The sequence below is a fragment of the Bufo bufo genome, chromosome 6 (genome assembly GCF_905171765.1).
Source record: "Bufo bufo chromosome 6, aBufBuf1.1, whole genome shotgun sequence".
Lineage (NCBI taxonomy): Eukaryota > Metazoa > Chordata > Amphibia > Anura > Bufonidae > Bufo > Bufo bufo.
The window spans coordinates 405472172-405488691 of record NC_053394.1 but is presented as its reverse complement, the minus strand read 5'-3'; positions in this window follow the sequence as shown (position 1 = coordinate 405488691).

Genomic DNA, 16520 nt, shown 5'->3' with positions numbered 1-16520 from the left:
AGGAGAGAGCCCGGCGCCTGTGCCCGCAGGTAGGGGCAGCAGCACCGGCACGGACAGCTGGGTTATCCAGCTTTCATTTTTCACAGCTACTTTGGAAAATGAAAGGTGGAATCTAATTGGTATGGGCAACTAAGTCAGTTCTACTGTACACCAGTTTAACAAATCTAATCAATAGTTTATAAGGCTGAAAAGACATCTGTCCATCCAGTTCAAATTGTTATCCTGCAAGTTCATTCAGAGGGAGGCAAAATAAATTCTGTAAGGTAGAAGCCAATTTTCCTCATTTTAGGGGGGAAAAAAAACCTTCCCAGATCACTGGATCAACGAACTGTCTGGAAATCTAATAACTATAACCTGTAATGTTATTACACTCCAGAAATGCACCCAGGCCCCTATTGAACTCTTCTAATGAGTTCACCATCCCCATGGAGGTTGAAGAGTGAAGACCGAGGGGGGGGGGGGGGGTTTACTTACATGACCCCTTAGGAATGGCCCCAAGTTAAATCTGTTCAAGACACAGGGGATTTACATCCACTTTGTTTCATTATTTGATCCAACATGTTGGTTCTTTATTCCAACTAGCAGTCTCCACAGCCAGAAAATTATGAAGATTCAGACAACATAAAATGTTTATGGTCAGCTATAATTGTAATGTCCCGGAGTGCCATTACCATGCCTTTTGGCGCCTTGCTACTTTCTCCTATGTGTTAATTTATATCACCTAATGTGCTTCATGTCATCTTCTCATAATGTGCATATTTATCTTATCTTCATGTTATTGCCTGGTCTACCAGCAGATGCAACATTGGCAAGGTTACTTTCCCTGTAGAGGAACCTCCTAGTTCCATTCCAGCCCTCTTGTCATGGTCTTACCTTCTTGCTGTTCTCCTTCGTTTGACATGTGCTGGCGGCCATCTTGGTTTCTGGGTTTCTTGTAGCCTTCCACCCTGCGGCTCCTCCTTCCCACTGGGAGGAGCTAGATGCCTAGCTCATATATATAGGAGGTCTGTGGCTTCAGTTCCTTGCTTGGTCCTCTTGTGTTCACATGCTTCTAAGACTGCTGCTGCTGCTGGTTCCTGATCCTGGCTTCGTCTGACTACCCTTCTGGTTCCTGACCTCTGGCTTCGCAAAGACTCTGCTCGGTTTCACCATCCGTTTGGACTTTTGCTTTACAGCTTTATTTTCAATAAAGCCTTCTTATTTTCACTTATCTCTTGTTGTACGTCTGGTTCATGGTTCCGTGACATTAGGACCAAGCCATGAATTCTGACGGTACAGGGCCATCCTCGCTACCCACGCTGGTTGCCAGACTTGATCAGCAGGATCACCTGTTGGGTCGGTTCGCTGTGGCGTTGCAAACCCTGCTTGAACGCACGGCTCATTTTGCTCCCGTTGCCGATGGGTCGGTTGTCGCTCCTGGGCTCGCTCCTACTGCCGCTCCGGTTGTTGCGCCAGAGTCTACCCCGACACCTGTTGTTGCGCCTGCAGTGTTTCGGGGTATGACCGGTTCTGCCCCTCTTCCACAGCGCTTTGGGGGAGAGCCAACTCAGTGCCGAGGTTTCCTTAACCAGGTGGGCATTTATTTCGAGTTGCTGCCACATGCCTTTCCCACTGAGAGATCAAAGGTGGGCTTCTTGATCTCGCTGCTCTCGGACAAGGCCTTGGCCTGGGCCAGCCCTTTATGGGAGAACAACAATCCGGTGGTTGCCGAGTTTTCCGGTTTTGTTGCTTCTCTTCGGAAGGTATTCGATGTGCCGGCTCGTGCTGCCTCTGCTGCGAAGCTCCTTATGTCCATCAGACAGGGTTCACGATCCGTAGCTGAATACGCCATTGAGTTTCGTACCCTGGCAGCAGAGGTGGGCTGGAATAATGAGGCTCTGGTCGCTGCTTTCTCTCATGGTCTCTCGGATGCCTTGAAGGATGAGGTTGCAGCTAAGGACCTACCAGTGGAGCTCGAGTCTCTTATTTCTTTCCTGATTTTGATTGACACCAGACTCAGGGAGAGACCTTCCTTTAAGGAGAACCTGCGGAGGTCTTCTAACAGATTGGTGCCTACATTTGCTGTCCCACCCGTGCCTCCCTCTCCTCCCACGCCTCCTGGGGATGACTTGTCTGGGGGTGAACCCATGCAGCTGGGGTTTGCTCGCCTGTCCGAGGGGGAGAGGGCACTCCGGAGACGCGAGGGCCGATGCATGTACTGTGGTCTCGGTGGGCATTTTCGGTTGGCATGTCCGAACCGTCCGGGAGAACGCTCGTACCTGAGATCCTGTCGGGGGCAGATCTTGGGTGGAGTCTCCTCGTCCCCGGTTTCCCGTGTTGACAAACCACTGATCACTGTTGTCCTCTCCTGGGTCGGGGGCTCGGTGACGACCCAGGCGTTGGTGGACTCTGGTGCTGGTGGTTTGTTCATTGATAGTGTGTTCGCTGCCGCCAATTCCATTCCTCTGCAGGCTCGAGGTTCCCCACTGGCTCTTGAGGCGATAGACGGCAGACCCCTTCTGCCGCCACACGTGACTCATGAGACCCTTCCAGTGGGGATAGCCATTGGTGCCGTTCACAGAGAGTCGGTCTGCCTCCAGGTTATTTCGTCTCCACACTACTCGGTGGTCTTGGGGTACCCCTGGCTCCTGAAGCATAATCCGACTTTCGATTGGAGATCGGTCGAGATCCTCTCGTGGTCACCGCAGTGTGGGGCTAGTTGCATCCATGGGTCTGTCAAGTTGCTGTGTACTTCCTCGGACTCTCTGTTGCCTCCTGAATACGAGGAGTACCGGGATGTATTCGATAAGGTGCGCGCGGTTGCCCTACCTCCGCACCGCCCATACGATTGTGCCATAGAGTTACAATCTGGTGCCGTTCCTCCTCGTGGCAAAGTCTATCCACTGTCGGTAGCGGAGAATGAGGCCATGGAGGAGTACGTGAGGGAGGCGCTTTCACGCGGACACATTCGCAAATCTTCGTCCCCGGCAGGGGCTGGATTTTTCTTTGTGAAAAAGAAGGGCGGTGAGTTGAGGCCTTGCATCGATTACAGGGGTCTCAATCGCATCACGATCAAGAACGCTTACCCGATACCCTTGATTTCCGAGCTGTTCGATCGCCTTAAAGGGGCCACGGTCTTTACCAAACTCGACCTGAGGGCGGCATATAACCTGGTAAGGATCAAGGCGGGCGATGAGTGGAAGACCGCGTTTAACACCAGGACCGGTCATTACGAATCCTTGGTTATGCCCTTTGGGTTGTGCAATGCGCCCGCAGTCTTTCAGGAATTCATCAACGATGTTTTCCGTGACCTGTTGCAGCAGTGTGTGGTGGTCTATTTGGATGACATCTTGGTATATTCTGAATCCATGAAGGCCCACATTCTGGATGTCAGACGAGTGTTGCAACGGTTACGAGAGAACAAGCTGTTCGGTAAGCTTGAGAAATGCGAATTTCACCGATCCCAGGTAACCTTCTTAGGTTACATCATTTCCGCTGAGGGGTTCTCCATGGATCCTGAGAAGGTTTCGGCTGTCTTACAGTGGCCCCAGCCCAGTGGTCTTCGTTCCCTGCAGCGCTTTTTGGGCTTCGCCAATTATTATCGGAAGTTCATCAGGGACTTTTCCATGCTGGCCAAGCCTCTCACGGATCTGACCAGGAAGGGCAGTAATTCCCAGGTCTGGCCGCTCGAGGCCATCCGAGCTTTTGAGGCCCTAGAGTCCGCCTTTGTGTCGGCTCCGATTCTGTCGCATCCCAACCCTGGGTTGCCCTTTGTCCTCGAGGTGGACGCGTCTGAGACGGGAGTAGGCGCCCTTCTGTCTCAGCGTAGAACACCAGAGGGTTCTCTGCTTCCTTGTGGGTTTTACTCCCGGAAACTGTCTTCCGCGGAGTGCAACTATCAGATTGGTGACAGGGAGTTATTGGCCATCGTGCAGGCCCTTAAAGAATGGAGGCACTTGCTCGAGGGTTCGGTGGTTCCGGTTCTCATCCTGACGGACCACAAGAATCTGACCTACCTTTCTGAGGCCAAGAGATTGACTCCACGTCAGGCCAGATGGGCTCTGTTCTTGTCACGTTTTAATTACGTGGTCTCCTACCTACCCGGTTCCAAGAACATCAGGGCGGATGCCTTATCACGGCAGTACTCCGAGCTGTCCAGGGAGGAGTCGATTCCGACTTCGGTCATACCTCCGAATCAGATCCTGGCCGCCATTCGCACCAGCCTGACCTCTCCCCTGGGTGAGCAGATTTTGGCGGCTCAATCTGGTGCTCCCTCTGGGAGACCCAACGGCAGATGTTTTGTGCCTGAGGAGTTGCGCACTCGGTTGTTGCGAACCTACCATAACTCCAAGACCGCGGGGCATCCTGGAAAGAATCAGCTGTCCTGGGCTGTTTCACGTCTGTTCTGGTGGCCTTCCCTACGTTCCGACATCGCCGCATATGTAGCGGCATGCTCCGTTTGTGCCCAGAGTAAGTCCCCTCGGCACCTTCCGTTGGGCCTTCTGCAACTCATAGCCACCGGGGAGCGCCCATGGTCACACCTGGGGATGGATTTCATTGTGGACCTCCCTGCATCCCGAGGCCATACGGTCATTCTCATGATTGTGGATCGGTTTTCCAAAATGTGCCACTGTGTTCCTCTCAAGAAGTTACCCTCTGCACAAGAGTTAGCCACGATTTTTGCCAGGGAGGTCTTCCGGTTGCACGGTTTGCCCAAGGAGATTGTGTCGGATCGGGGGAGTCAGTTTGTGTCCAGGTTCTGGCGCGCCTTTTGCTCCCAGTTGGGGATTCATCTCTCCTTCTCCTCGGCCTACCACCCTCAGTCCAATGGGGCCGCAGAACGATCCAATCAGGCCTTGGAGCAATTCCTTCGTTGCTATGTCTCCGATCACCAAGACAATTGGGTTGACCTCCTGCCTTGGGCTGAGTTTGCCAGGAACACGGCGGTGAACTCTTCCTCTGGGACGTCTCCCTTCATGGCCAATTATGGGTTCCAACCTCCCGTGTTACCGGAGGTATTCTCTCCCCAGGATATTCCGGCTGTGGAGGATCACCTTTCCGTCCTACGTGCTTCTTGGGTACAGATCCAGAAGTCCCTTGAGGTCTCTGCGCAGCGCCAGAGACTCCAGGCTGATCGCAGACGAGCGCCTGCTCCTTCCTACCAGGTCGGAGACCGTGTATGGTTGTCCACCCGCAACCTCAACCTTCGAGTGCCCACTCCCAAGCTGGCGCCTCGCTTTGTTGGTCCCTTCCGAGTGCTTCGCAGGGTAAACCCGGTAGCCTATGCCCTTGCGCTTCCTCCTGGCATGCGGATCTCCAACGTGTTTCATGTCTCCCTGTTGAAGCCACTGGTGTGTAATCGTTTCACTTCCTCGGTTCCTCGGCCTTGTCCGGTCCAAGTGGGCAATCGTGAGGAATATAAGGTGAGCAATATCCTGGACTCACGCCTGGTCCGCGGTCGGTTGCAGTTTTTGGTCCATTGGCGTGGTTATTGTCCAGAGGAGCGTTCCTGGGTTCCCTCCGCAGATGTCCATGCTCCTGCCTTGCTCCGAGCCTTCCACGCACGCTTCCCTCAGAAACCGTTTTGTGCTCCGCGGAGGAGGGGCCCTTGAGGGGGAGGTACTGTCATGGTCTTACCTTCTTGCTGTTCTCCTTCGTTTGACATGTGCTGGCGGCCATCTTGGTTTCTGGGTTTCTTGTAGCCTTCCACCCTGCGGCTCCTCCTTCCCACTGGGAGGAGCTAGATGCCTAGCTCATATATATAGGAGGTCTGTGGCTTCAGTTCCTTGCTTGGTCCTCTTGTGTTCACATGCTTCTAAGACTGCTGCTGCTGGTTCCTGATCCTGGCTTCGTCTGACTACCCTTCTGGTTCCTGACCTCTGGCTTCGCAAAGACTCTGCTCGGTTTCACCATCCGTTTGGACTTTTGCTTTACAGCTTTATTTTCAATAAAGCCTTCTTATTTTCACTTATCTCTTGTTGTACGTCTGGTTCATGGTTCCGTGACACCTCTCTAGAGAAGGAGGAGTTTAGTTAGTGAGCAAGTCAGTCTACCCTACCCCATCATGGGAGAGGTTGTGTGAGGAGTTCGTCTGACTTAACTCCTGCTAGGGGAAGGCAGCAGGCCTGGTCCTGTCTGGACAGGTTCTGTTAGTCCTACACCAGTCTTATCAATGGAGGTTGTGCACACCCATAAGTGAGCTTGAGGTACTCCAAAGCCAGGACAAGAAGTTCCTAGGATTACAGTAAGAGACAGACCACAGACAGCTAAACTAAGTTCCAGCAGAAGAGGGAGAGTTTCTATTTACACCAACTAGCATAGCAGAGCTGAGATAGTTGCAGAGAAGTAATTGCCTGCCAGATTATGCCAATACCTGCTGATGACCAAGATACCGTTTGGAAACTGTTTGGATCACCATTTATGCCAAGTAAAACCAACTGTTCAACGTTACTACAAGTCTGGACTCCATTTATTCTACCTATTTATCATCCAAGTTCACCTACCCCTTTTTGCACTGCTTCTGACCACATCACGTCTGGGATCCAAAGATATCCAGGTAGGAGCACAGTAACACCTGTATATAACATTACAAAGACCATAGGCCATCCCTGCACCACTCTGGCAATCCTAGCCTGGGTACTAACACTACCATCCACAAATGGGACTTCAAGTCCTCGTTGCTTAACTGCAACTGGCGTCACGATTAGGGGACATATTTCGTAGAAACCTCCCAAGGGGCAAGGGATACCACAGGCGTGGCAAGTGGGCCCGTTGCATAATTCTCCATTCTCCACCTTTCTCATTATACAACGACAAAACATAATACTGGTGGGTAAAACAATACTGAACACAAGATCTTCACAGCCTTCTACAGATCATAGGGGACATTTCATGAGACCTTATCTCCATCTACCTGATCATCCTGTAGGACACTGTGATGTTCCTCTGAACCATCCTGTGGAAGAAGAGGACTGGGACATCTCTCCGGTGTTCTTCTCTTTTCCTTAACTGTAGGAAACACATCCAGTGACTGAGTTCATTCCTTACATACAGATAATGAGAGGACGTGTGTATTTAGTCATGTCTATTACCTGGTGATGTGAGGGGCCGGTGATCATTCATCATGACGTCCTTGTACAGATTTTTGTGTCCTTCTAAATACTCCCACTCCTCCATGGAGAAATAGACGCCGACATCCTGATACCTTATAGGAACCTGACAACACAATGATACAGTCATCACCCAGATCCCTTCATAGCGTTCCTGTATAACAGGGCTGGCCAACCTGCGGCTCTCCAGCTGTTGCAAAACTACAACTCCCAGCATGCAAAGACTGCTTACAGCTATCAGCCTGCAGCAGGGAATAGTGGTAGTTGTAGTTTTACAACAGCTGGAGAGCCACAGGTTGGCCAGCCCTGCTGTATAATGTCCCAGCATTCCCAGCAGTGTCACCTCTCCAGTCAGCAGCTCAATCATCTTCTTGGTGAGTTCTAGGATCTTCTCTCTATTGATCTCCTCATGTATCAGGGGGTGAGGTGGAGACCCTGTGATTGGGCTCAGGGTTCTTCCCCATCCTTCAGAAACAGGGTCCTGACAGCGACCACTAGAGGTCTTCTTCACTACTGTGTAGTCCTGGTAATGGAGAGACACAGTAATAAATACCATTCCATACATTTCCAGAGTCTCTCACCTCTCCAGTCATGTCCATCTGTTAGTAACATAGATAAGATGATGTAATGTGACATCATCAGAATCTCTCACCTCTCCAGTAAGCCGGAAGAGGATCTCTAGGGTGAGATTTATTATACTCTCTGCCATCTTGTCTCTATCCATCCTTGACGGATCAGTCAGGAGAAGGATCTTATATAGAAGATATCCACTGAGCGGATCCTGTATTGTAGGAACCTGAATAGAAATAAGAGGAGACTATGTAAAATCCTACAAAATCCCATGTAAGATACAATTAATGGAGAAGAGGAGGAGACATCAGAGGAGATAATAAAGTGTAGATGCTGAATATCTAGTCAAGGCAGCTCCTCCAGGTTTGAGGACAAAGCATGTCCCCCTTCACATGACGTGATACACAATTACAGGAAGCATCGGTGATGTCCGTTTAAAGCTGTAATTTGGTAGATGATGTCATAGATCCAGAGCTCAGACTACCATCCTCTTATCAGCTGGGATCTCAAGATTTACCCCAAATACAGATCATCTTGAGGCTATTTTTGTTACATATTATATAATATGTCCCCCAGGAGGTAATTAATAGACCTCTGGAGGACACAGAGGAGCTCCAGTTACAGGTGAAAACAGCCCCCTCTGGGGGCATTACACACAGGCAGAGCTGATCAGGGTCTCTTCAGACCCTGCAGCTCTGCTCCTGCCCCTGTCCCAGACACCCACGGCGGTCACGTGACTAACAGAGGAAGAGGCTTGCCGCTTCCTGCTCTCCCCCTGCACTCGTGCAGCGCTCTCCTGCCGGCACAGGAGAAGGCAGAAGCGGTAATTAATCGCTCCAGTCTTCTCCTCAGGGTCCCCGCTGTGTCTGTCAGCCAGCACCCGACCTGCTCCTGCTAGATTGAAGAAGCAGGAGCTTTAATCCTAGCGATGATCAACGCTGAGATTAAAGGGCTGCCTGACCCGTTCATATATGTGCTATCTGCATGGGGAATGTGCTGATAGGACTTATATAGCCAGTGAGCAGTCAGGAAGGTGTTAATCACAATTACTTTCAATATAGGGGCGAATTCTATTTGCAAAAATGTGGAACAGCTATGGGGACTAAATTTGCCCCATCTTATGCCAATCTGTTTATGGGAGCCTTTGGAAGAGATGAAGGTCTCCTTGAAAACCCAAACATTAAGTTTTATAAACGATACATAGATGAGATCATTTTCATCTGGCAAGGAAATAGAAAATCCCTTGAAGTACTTATTAAGAAACTAAATTCACATAAATGGAATCTGACGTGTACAGCTCACATTGATTCTACGTCAGCTGTGTTTTTAGATCTCAACCTATCAACTAACAAGAAAATCGTATCATTACGAGCACACATTTTAAGAACATTGATGCGAATAGTTATTTCGATTTAAATACTTGTCATTTCCATAAATGGAAACGGAACATTCCCTACGGTCAGATGAAGCGAGTAAGGAGGAACTGCTCAGAGGACAATACTTGAAAAGAACAGTTAAAAGGTTATGCAGAAAAGATTCCCAAAAAAAAAAAAGAAGGAGTTATCCATCTGGTCTTTCAGGTTCAGTAGATAAAATTATGAAGGAAAGTCAAATAGACTGCCTAAAACCCCAAGCCCCCGTAAAAGATACAGGATTATATGGTTTTAGTTTTATCACTAGATATAACTCAGAACGAGTCTAACAGAAACATTGGTCTATTTTACGCAATGACCCAATTATAGGCGGAGACGTTCCAAACCAGCCCAGCATCACCTTTCGCGGAGCACATACCCTTAAAAACCTTCTAGCACCATCATGTACAAAAATTCTTGATGGCTCTAAGAGAGTTACCCCCTCGTCCGGCCATTGTCGTGGGAGAAGGGAAGATCATCTAGATAAAAAGAGCTCATTTCAATGTGGTTCCAGACGCTGCGAATGCTGTGACACCATTCCCCACGAAATTGATGAGGTAACAATTAGTAACACAGGAGAAACCATCAAACTGAAACACCACAAGAATTGCAGCTCTAGTAATTAGGACTTCTCCAATGTCCATGCGGGCAACACTAGCCTCCTGAGACTCACACCCATTGACTGGATACCTCACTCATATTCACAGCTCTGTAGGAAGAAGATGTTTTGGATCTTCTGTTTCAACACTCTAGCCCCGTTTGGGGTAAATGAGGCACTTGAATATAGTAATTATTTAACACAGCATTGTTTAATTTTATGAATATACTTTATTGCATTATAAAAAAAAAATTATCTTCTTTTAATGTAACTTATTCTCTCTACATCCTTACTCATGTAATTAAAGGAGTTGTCCCATCTAGCAATTTCATACTCACCTGCTGCGAGCTGCGCTGTTCACTTCCTGGTTTCCGGCTTGAGAGGCTGGGCGGACTTAGTGAGCTTTATTGAAGGCTTGTCCCGGCAGGGCATCACTGTCTTGAATGTGCACGCCGCCGCGCATGCGCCATGGTGACTTCTTCCTGGCCAGTATAGTACAGAGCCGCGAACGCGCACGCCGCCGCGCATGCGCAATGGTGAGTTCTTCCTGACCGAGCATAGTACAGAGCTGCGCTGCATACAGAGCATGCGCGTCTCTGCACTATACTCAGCCAAGAAGAAGTCACCAGTGCGCGTGTGCGGCGGCGTGCACGTTCAAGACAGCGATGTGCGGCCCGGCCGGGGGAATAAAATGTGTTCTTCCACTGATGCGGCACACAAGTGGTGGCCGTATCTAGTGGATACCAGAAGACAACACTGGGGTAGGATTGAAAGATTTTTTCCAAGATAGGTAGGGATTTGCTAAAGGAACATAATTACTAAAATGCTCATAGACACTTCTATAACAAATTAAAATAGGATCAATGAGATGGGAATACCCCTTTAACTCACTCTAATTTTCTAGGGACCTTCTAATTGCTACAAATTTTAAGAACGCTCTGGACATTTTAGATTTATCTACCCTTTTTTCATATGGTGCTTGGCAGAAGGAGGGAAGGAGGGAGTCTGGCGCCCGTGAGTAGGGGCAGCAGTGCTGGCATGGACCGCTGGGCTAACATTGCACATATTTTACCTTGGCTAGCCCCTGACTATGGTTGTGCCTGATCTCTTGCTGCTCCACCGTCTCTTGACCCCCCAATGAATCAGCAGTCACTTATACAGAAACTACTTAAAGTGGTAGCAGACTGGTGGTTCCCCTGCAGCAGTGTCTAGATACCTGTATAGTAACATAGTGGGGGATTTACCAAACTGGTGTAATGTAGAACTGGCTTAGTTGCCCATAGCAACCAGATTCCAGCTTTCATTTTTCACAGCTCTTCAGGTTCCTATAGGCAACTAAGCTATTTCTACTTTACACCAGTTTGATAAATCTCCCCCATAGTTTATAAGGCTGAAAAGACATCTATCCATCCAGTTCAGCCTGTTATCCTGCAAGTTCATCAAAAGGGAGGCAAAATTTATTCTGTCAGGTAGAAGCCAATTTTGCTCATTTTAGGGGGGGGGGGGAGCCTTCTTGGATCCCTGATCTCTCTGGATATCTAATAACTATAATCTGTAATATTATTACACTCCAGAAATGCATCCAGGCCCCTATTGAACTCTTCTAATGAATTGACCATCACCATAGTTAAATCTGTTCAAGACACAGGGGATCCATATCAGTTTCATTATTTGATTCAACATGCCATCTCCACCTTTCTCATTATATAAGGACAAAACATATAATACTGGTGGATAAAACAAGACTGAACACAAGATCTTCACAGCCTGCTACAGATCGTAGGGGACATTTCATGAGACCTTATCTCCATCTACCTGATCATCCTGTGGGACATTGTGATGTTCTTCTGAACCATCCTGAGGAAGAAGAGGACTGGGACATCTCTCCGGTGTTCTTCTCTCTTCCTTAACTGTAGGAAACACATCCAGTGACTGAATTCATTCCTTACATACAGATAATGAGAGGACGTGTGTATTTAGTCATGTCTATTACCTGGTGATGTGAGGGGCCAGTGATCCTCCACCATGACGACCTTGTACAGATCCTTGTGCCCTTCTAAATACTCCCACTCCTCCATGGAGAAATAGACGGTGACATCCTGACATCTTATGGTAACCTGACAACACAATGATACAGTCATCACCCAGATCCCTTCATAGCATTCCTGTATAATGTCCCAGCATTCCCAGCAGTGTCACCTCTCCAGTCAGCAGCTCAATCATCTTCTTGGTGAGTTCTAGGATCTTCTCTCTATTGATTTCCTCATGTATCAGGGGGTGAGGTGGAGGCCCCAGGATTGGGCTCAGGGTTCTTCTCCATCCTTCAGACACAGGGTCCTGACAGCGCCCACTAGAGGCCTTCTTCACTACTGTGTAGTCCTGGTTATGGAGAGACACAGTAATAAATATCACTCCATACATCTCCAGAGTCCCTCACCTCTCCAGTCATGTCCATCTGTTAGTAACATAGATAAGATGATGTAATGTGACATCATCAGAATCTCTCACCTCTCCAGTAAGCCGGAAGAGGATCTCTAGGGTGAGATTTATTATACTCTCCGCCATCTTGTCTCTGTCTCTATCCATCCTTGACGGGTCAGTCAGGAGAAGGATCTTATATTGAAGATCTCCACTGAGCAGATCCTATATTGTAGGAACCTGAATGGAAAGAAGATGAAACTATGTAAAATCCTACAAAATCCCATGTAAAATACAATTAATGGAGAAGAGGAGGAGACGTCGGAGGAGATAATAAAGTGTAGATGCTGAATATCTAGTGAAGGCAGCTCCTCCAGATTTCAGGACAAAGCATGTCCCCCTTCATATGACGATATAGACAATTACAGGTAGCAGCGGTGATGTTAGCATAAAGCTGTAATCTGGTAGATGACATCACTGATCCAGAGCTCAGACTACCCTCGTCCTATCAGCTAGGATCTCAAGATTTACCCCAAATACAGATCGTCTTGAGGCTATTAAACATACAGGGGTGTATCAAACTGGTGTAAAGTAGAACTGGCTTTGTTGCCCATAGCAACCAATCAGATTCCACATTTCATTTTCCAAAGGAGCTGTGAAAAAAGAAAGGTGAATTCTGATTGGTTGCTATGGGCAACAAAGCCAGTTCTACTTTACACCAGTAAATCTCCACCTAAACATTCAAAACCTCTGGATGTATTCAGTATGGAGTAGGAGCTCCAGGCGGAGAAATCCCCGCACTTACACACCTCGGCCGCTATCAGTGAGGTTATTAATGGTTGTCTGAGGAATGTTCTGCCATGTCTACATCTCACCTCCGGATGAGGGAGAAGACCAGCGGAGTGGAGAGCGCAGTGTGGTTAATTATTTTCACTATGTCAGTAAGGGTAGGTGTCACTACCAGAGCTTTGGGACGTTCTCACAGCTCTGTTTCTCCACCCCTGTGATGATGTCACTACTAGAGCTGGGAGGAGTTCTCACTACTCTGTTTACTTTTGGTTTCTTTCACCACAGCTGTCCTTCATGTGTTTGATTTTCCTCTCTTTATATCACCCCTCCTCCTATGATAGGATGTGGATTATAGTTCTCACTTCAGTTGTAGCTCTGGCTTTAGTTTCTTCACTTGTAGCTATCAGTTCACTGGACCTGTGTTCTGCTGCAGCTAGCACTCCGGATATTGCCAGCCTGTCCTTGGATCCGTCTTCTCTGCGGCTGCAACACCGTCAGCTAAGTGTGCAGACATTGTTGTGTTCCTGTTTATTTTCTGACTGGATCTGAGGTGGCCACGGTTCCCTCCATATACTGAGTAGGGCACTGGTGGCCGTGCCCCTTCCACTATTGTAGGGGTTACAGTGGTCATTAGTCTTAGGCACGTGGGCATGCCTCTTTCCGCCATTTGGATCCGGGCATGTGCTTTAGCAGAATAGGGAGAGCTTTGAGGGTCGGACAGGGGTCACCCGTTATCCTCCCTAGTTCTGGGTCCAGTCAGTAGCTCTGTACTGTGTATTACTATTGTTGCCCACATACAGCCGTGACATTATAATCCACCAAAACCGTCCTTTTTTGACATGGATCTGCTTTCTGGCCTGGTTGACCGCATGCAGGGTCTTTGTTTGGAAGTAGCGGATCTCCGTCAATCTATGACTCAGCTTCAAGCATTGGGCCCTGCTCCGGCTCATGGAGTCTGTTGCGAGCCAAAGGTCTCACTTCCGGAGACGTTCTCTGGGGGCAGTGAGAATTTTGTTCGTTTCAGAGAGGCATGCAAACTCCATTTTTGCTTGTGTCCTCACTCTTCTGGTAATCAAGAGCAGAGGGTGAGGATTGTCATCTCCCTGCTCAGGGGTAATGCTCAGACTTGGGCTTTTTCGCTGCCATCAGGGGATCCCTCCCTTCGATCCGTGGAGGGATTTTTTGTGGCCCTGGGGCAGATTTATGATGACCCGGATCGTGTTGCTCTGGCCGAATCTAACCTACGTGTTTTATGCCAGAACAAACGGTCTGCGGAGCTTTATTGTTCTGAATTTCGGAGATGGGCAGCTGATTCGGGTTGGAATGATGCTGCACTCCGGAGTCAGTTCTGTCATGGTCTCTCGGAGAGATTAAAAGATGCGTTTGCTTTCCATGAGAGACCAACGTCCTTAGAGTCTGCCATGTCATTGGCGGTACGCCTTGACAGGCGTCTAAGAGAAAGAAACGAGACCTCTCTGTCCAGCCATTGTCAGTCTAGGGGAAGTGGTGCGGACTCATTCAGTGTGCAGGGGCCTCATCCTGTCTCGCTCCCCTCTGAGGAGGAGCCCATGCAGCTAGCTCGACTTGCCCCTGATAAAAGAGGATTTAGTCCTCAGAGTATGGTCTGTTTTTGTTGTGGGGGCATAGGTCATTTGGCAAATGTTTGTCCATCTAGGAGATTCTTGAACCGTACTAAGAGCGATAATAAGAGAAAAATCTCAAAAGGTAAATCATCAAGTTCTGCTTCATCTGCTACTTTGGGCAAAGTTGATGTAGGATTTGATGCTTTTCCTCTGACCTGCAGTTCCCGTTTTCTCCTGTCTGCCAGGGTGGCGCTAGAGAGCAAAGTCATTTCTTGTGAGATTTTTGTCGATAGTGGAGCGGCCGTCAATCTTATTGACACTCAATTTGTAGCCATGCATGGTTTTCAGGTTTGCACATTAGATAAAGATATACCTGTTTTTGCTATTGACTCTGCTCCACTCTCACAGAGATCTCTGAAAGGCATTGTTCACAATATCCGGCTAGCTGTAGGTGACACTCATGTGGAGGATATATCTTGTTTTGTCCTTAACGGATTGCCGTCTCCTCTAGTTTTGGGGTTACCCTGGCTCACTAGACATAACCCAACTATTGATTGGCAAGGAAGGCAAATAAATGAGTGGAGTGACTTTTGTAGAGAGAATTGTCTCACAGCGACTTTTGCAGAGGTGTCTACTAAAACGGTGCCATCATTTCTCTCTGATTTCTCGGACGTGTTTTCCGAGAGCGGTGTTCAGGAGCTACCTCCTCACCGGGAGTTTGACTGTCCCATTAACCTCATTCCCGGCGCCAAGCTGCCAAAAGCACGCCTCTACAATCTCTCACAACCGGAAAGAATCGCTATGCGAACTTACATCTCCGAGAGTCTCGAAAAGGGGCATATTCGTCCCTCAAAGTCACCTGTGGCCGCGGGTTTTTTTTTTGTTAAAAAGAAAGATGGCTCTCTGAGACCTTGCCTAGATTTTAGGGAGCTGAACCGTATCACGATTCGCGATCCCTATCCCCTTCCTCTGATCCCGGACCTCTTCAATCAAATTGTTGGGGCCAAGGTGTTTTCCAAATTGGATTTGAGAGGCGCGTACAACCTGGTCAGGGTCAGAGAGGGGGATGAATGGAAAACGGCCTTTAATACCCCTGACGGGCATTTCGAGAATCTCGTTATGCCTTTCGGCCTGATGAATGCTCCGGCCGTCTTTCAGCATTTTGTTAATAGTATTTTCTATCATTTAATGGGGAAATTTGTATTGGTGTATCTTGATGATATTTTGATTTTTTCCCCTGATGTTCAGACCCATCAGGATCATCTTTTTCAGGTTCTGCAGATTCTGCGGGAAAATAAATTGTACGCCAAGCTGGAGAAATGTCTTTTTATGGTATCGGAGATTCAATTTCTGGGTTTTCTCCTCTCTGCTTCTGGTTTTCGCATGGATCCCGAGAAGGTCCGTGCTGTACTTGAGTGGGAGCTTCCTGAGAATCAGAAGGCATTGATGCGCTTTCTGGGTTTTGCGAACTATTACAGAAAGTTCATTTTGAATTATTCCTCTGTTGTCAAACCCCTCACTGACATGACAAAAAAGGGGGCGGATTTTTCCTCTTGGTCGGAGGAGGCGCTTGCAGCCTTTTCTAAGATTAAAGAGAATTTTGCGTCTGCTCCCGTCTTGGTGCATCCCGATGTTTCCTTACCTTTTATTGTTGAGGTGGATGCTTCCGAGGTGGGTGTGGGTGCGGTTTTGTCCCAGGGCCCTTCCCCTGCCAAGTGGCGACCCTGTGCCTTTTTCTCTAAAAAACTCTCCCCGGCAGAGAGAAACTATGATGTGGGCGATAGGGAGTTGTTGGCCATCAAGTTGGCTTTCGAGGAATGGCGCCATTGGTTGGAGGGGGCCAGGCACCCTATCACCGTTTTTACCGACCATAAGAATCTGGCATACTTGGAGTCGGCCAGGCGTATGAATCCGAGACAGGCCAGATGGTCTCTGTTCTTCTCCAGATTCAATTTTGTTGTTACATTCCGACCTGGGATAAAAAATGTGAAGGCTGATGCTCTCTCTCGCTGTTTTCCGGGAGGAGGAAACTCCGAGGACCCGGGTCCCATTTTGGCGGAGG